This window comes from Apus apus, chromosome 1 (assembly GCF_020740795.1).
Source record: "Apus apus isolate bApuApu2 chromosome 1, bApuApu2.pri.cur, whole genome shotgun sequence".
Lineage (NCBI taxonomy): Eukaryota > Metazoa > Chordata > Aves > Apodiformes > Apodidae > Apus > Apus apus.
The window spans coordinates 128,558,276-128,562,908 of record NC_067282.1 but is presented as its reverse complement, the minus strand read 5'-3'; the positions used below and the strand labels follow the sequence as shown (position 1 = coordinate 128,562,908).

General features: G+C 44.9%; 1 long non-coding RNA gene across 1 annotated transcript; it reads left to right on the top strand.

Moving 5' to 3' along the window:
• Nucleotides 1-1,677: 1,677 nt before the first annotated feature.
• LOC127396474 (uncharacterized) lies at nucleotides 1,678-3,834 on the top strand. The gene is made up of 3 exons (XR_007892007.1): nucleotides 1,678-1,876; nucleotides 3,081-3,230; nucleotides 3,326-3,834. It is a non-coding gene; the product is annotated as an uncharacterized LOC127396474 (long non-coding RNA).
• The last annotated feature ends 799 nt before the right edge of the window (nucleotides 3,835-4,633 follow it).

Here is a 4,633-nt window from a genome sequence, read left to right as displayed (position 1 = left end):
TGGCTAGGATTGGATGGCTGGCCAGTGTAAGCACATTTCTGGAGTTCCTTTCCACAGCCACTCTTAGTTCTCTCTGTTTGGTGTCACTTGGCTGAAATAATTCACTTCCTCTAGACTGCCTGCCTTTTACTGTTATTATCTAGCTGGAGAGGACAATATGGGCACCACTCTTCCTCTGCTGTTGCAGAAGTTGCAGGCAATGTTCCTCCTCTTCCAGGGATTTAATTGCTTTGTGGGCAGCACAAACTCACAAGCCAAATGTGCATGTGTAAAAAGTCAAGAACCAGCAGATTTTCTGGCTCACTGGCTTAACTGTTCTCTCCTCCCTCAGGACTGTAGTGGGAGACTACTGGAAAAAGCCAAAGGTAATTAGCTACTATCATTCCAGCAGACCATCCCTAGCACACTCCATCCCAGATCCGTGGTGACCAGCTGGTGCCTAGATCCTCCTGCCAGCTGAAGGAGCTCTGTACAATATTGTAAATTCCTGTTGTGCTAATGGTGCTTAGATACTACAGTGAGACTATGGCACTTTAGAAATACCCAAGCTAAACAAATGGGTGACTTATGGCTCTGAAACATTTTTTTTTCACCCTAGTGTTCTTCAGTATCCCTTCTTTTTTTTTTTCTTTCTCCCAGAGTGAGCTCCTGAGCATCAGTTTCTTGGTCCCTGGCAGGACCAGATTTGGAAACGTGTTACCCTTCAGAGAGGGATGACTATTACTACTTAGTAGTAGTAGCAGTAGTAGTATTTGCAAATAACAATCCAGAGGTGAGGGCTTATCTTAGAATATCTTCATTTTAATCTGGTGTTTCTGCATTAATCTGAAAATCCTGAGTTATGACACACAGTGCTCACTATTCCTTTATGCGAGAAAGTGGCAGAACCTTACTCTGCTGTGACACATCATCCTGCAGGTATGTGAATCTGCTTCTGGCAGAGCTGCAGCTGCTCTAAAGTTACCTTCCCAGTTCTGTCCACCTGGGTTGTATAGGAACCAGTTTTTCAATCCCTTACTGAAATAATACATGTAATAGTGATGACTGGGGTTGGAGTAGATGACCTTTAAAGGTCCCTTCCAACCCAATGCATTCTATGCCTGAAATACAACTTGTTTTATGTTCCTTTTTGCTTCCTTGTTTATGACTGGGAAAACAAATTTAATTTGATCTTGGACAAAAGGTGTGTTTTTACATTTTTAATACATTTTTTAAAGTATTTTATGTGTAATTTCTAAAGCATTTTTTGGAGATAAACAAACAAAAGTGCCCCTGCATGCACAGCAAACTTCTTTCAGGCTGTGTTCCCCCTTTACCCCAACAACACTGGTCTGAATAGCCAGAGACACAACAGCAAGAGCCCCCATTTCTTTAAAAAAGGGAAATACAGGATATTTCAAGAAATGGAACAAAAAAAGGCCAAAATAGTCATTGCTGGAGTAGTCTGCTCTGCTGCTTATGCCCACTTGTCCCAAGCTCTGCAGGGCCTTTAGCTTTCCCATGCCAAACCTGATAAATCTCACAAGTAGGCTGATCCAACTCTTAACTATTCCCTCCCTTTGCTCATTCAAGTCCTTGCTGACTTTCTTAGTAGAAAAATCTGTTAATCCACCTGCTAAAACTGCTTAGCAGTCCTGATGGACTTTGACACTGGTTGTTTTTTATCTGGCAGGCCTGGCCTGTTTGGTACCCTCATTCACGTGACGAGATGCGAGAGCCGTGGAACCACGCTGCATAAGTGCCAGATTTCTTAGAGGAAGCCTAATTTTCCCTTCTTCCTGAGGCTTGCTGTGGAGGTATCTGTAGCTGCAGACAAATGAGAGAACACGTTGGGATGGATGGGACAGCATGGTCAGAGCACAGTAACCCTTCAAGAGTAAGTGAAAGCACCCATCAATTAAAGCAGGCTATACCAGGTCCAAACAGCTTCACAGGTGCAGAGAGTGCAAAGATGGGCAAACTCCTTTGTTCCCTTTGGCACTCTCTGTGCAGAGCATGGTTCCATTGGATGCAGAGGTTAGCACTGCTTAGAAGAGACTTGACTGAACAGCCATACAGACCAGCAGTTCAAACCAACTCCACCACACCAAGCCTTGGCTGCACAGCCGCGAGGAACTGACCAAAGTAACCTTAACCTGAAAAAGCAGAGCTATTCCCAGAACTGGCAAGAGACCTCAGGAGGCTGGACCAAGTAAGGTTTTACCACTTGGAAATGCAGCTGGTCCGACCCTTGACAAAGTTTTCTTGGAAAGGTTTCTCTGGTAATAGTACAAGCAAAACTGGCCTGCACAAGCCACCCCCTGCCTTCATCGTGGGTGTAGGAAAAGGTTTGCTCATGACAGTGGGTAAGGGTGATGGCATAAGGGTAACAGCCAAGTAAAAGTGACACAAGGCATTTTGCCATTGCATTGCCAGGTCACCGTGCAAGAGAAATGGTAACCAGAAGAGATTGAAACAGGGTAAATGGCTAGGAAGAAAGACTGGGGAGCTGGATTTCCCGAAGCTGCTGCAAGGATGTGATTTGGAGGTGGTAACAGCTGCAGGGGAGAGGGTTCACCATTCTCCAGGCCCCCCAAGTAATCACTCCCTCATATCTGGACTTACTTTTTTTGCTTTTCAGAGCTCTTGCAATTCCATTATTTCTGGTTGTATGTTGCTTTGGGTTGTTGTCTGTTATGTTTCTACCTCAAGCTGACCCTCACCAAAATACTGCTGAACTCTACCTAGCTATGGTTCAGGTGGGTGTCTTTTCCCATCTTTAAGCACCAAACTACAGAGGAGACTTCTCTGTGTCAGTCCCTGTTCTGTCAATGTTTTGCATCATAAAAGAGCAGGTTCTCCTTGCTTCCTCCAAATCACCCCAACACACATAATATTTGCACCTTGTTTTTACCAAAGGCAGAGCTTTTGACAGAACTATGTCATAGGATTTGACTTTTCACAGCCTTTGCACAAGATCATGTTTTTTAGGATAGGGACTGAGAAGTTGCTTCCCTTAGCTCTGAACATAGCTGTTACGCTTAAGAAGATACCTCTTTGATGGTAAATTGCTTTCTTTTCTTGTCTGATTTCTTCAACAGCTGATGTTTGGTTTCTCACTATGCCTTCAGGCAGGCAGAAACCAAGCAGAACAGGAAAACCAGAGTTTGCATATACTATGCATTGGGGAATTACAAATGGCTTTGTTGGAGAAAAAAAAAAAGATATCTTTTAACAATTACCAAAAGAAGGTAAGCAGCAATGGGAATGCAGGGGTTAGGGAGCAGAACAGAGACAGAATTAAAATAATTGGATGCTGCAATTTTATTATCTTTATTTCTTCCAGTTGGTACTAATCAGCCTTCAAGACCTAAGTCATTGTTGACCCTGAGCCAATGGCTGGACAAGAGAGCTCCTCCATCTCCTTCTAGCAGGTGCAGTTCTGTGCTTGGGTGACTGGTATGACAGAGTGTGAAGGGGAAGATCTAAGCATGGAAGCCTCAGCACTGCCAGAAAAAGGGCTGTGGGAAGGGCAAACACACCAGCACTTCATCAAGGTCACATGTACCTGCAGCTTCTCAGAACACCCAGGCAAGGACAACCCAGGAGATGTGAAGAGGGCTCCAAAGGCTGTGTCACTCTTCTTCTGTCCTGCCTCTAGTAATTCTGTCCAGAGCAGGATGAAAGACACGTTTAGCTGCTTACACCTAGGTGGATATGACAGTATGCCTGGGAATGAGTGAAAATAAAAATTGTGACAGAAGAATCTCCATCCCCTCCTTGCTTGAACTTTGCAACATTACTGAGATTTACTGATACAGTTTGCAGGAGAGGTTTTGGGCTGGAATGCCCTGAATGCCCCAGGAGACCCTCACAAACTGCCTGGAGACCAATGGTGCAACAGGCTGTAAACAACAGTGGGACAAGATTACTCAACAGATTGGGTGGCCCTTCTCCTTGCTCACATAAGGTCTGGAGGAAGGGGCAGACTGCTATCCAAGAGTTAAAGTCATTCTACTGACAGATGAGTGGAGTGTGCTGTAGGGCACCTGAAACAAGAGCGTGGCCTCTCATCATTAATGTGTCCCCAGGTCCTTTATTTCCGTCAGGCATGTCAATCAAAGTTGCCTCACGTCACCAACAAGCACACAGAAAAAAGGCTCATGAATGCATCACATTATCACAAGCTGTCCTTTAGCTGGATCCTGTCACTTGTTGTGCAACGTGGCCACAAAGGAGCCAACACAGACAAGCAAAACAAGCAAGCAAAGGAGAGGCCAAAGAACTACCAGGTAATTTCAACAACCACTCATTTTCCCCTCCTGACTCTGAGTAATAGGAGCAAAACCCCCTACCAAGTAATGCATTCTTGGCAAAATCCAAGGAATGGCTCAGACTGCATGAAAGAAGAGCAGCTCAGAAAAGGGGATGGACAGAGGGAAGATCTGAGATCACGGTGGCTTTGGTGGCCCTGTGAGGTAAAGGCACTGAAGCCTCCTTTTGGCTTTGTTCTCCTTAATTCACCACAACTCCCCTGAAGGAGTGTTGTCTTTGGAACTAGACTTACCATTCGTTCCCAGAAGAGTTAGGAACTCCTCTCCTAATCCTTCTTGACCCTTCAATGCCTTGGAAGCACACGTTTCTCTTCAAGGTG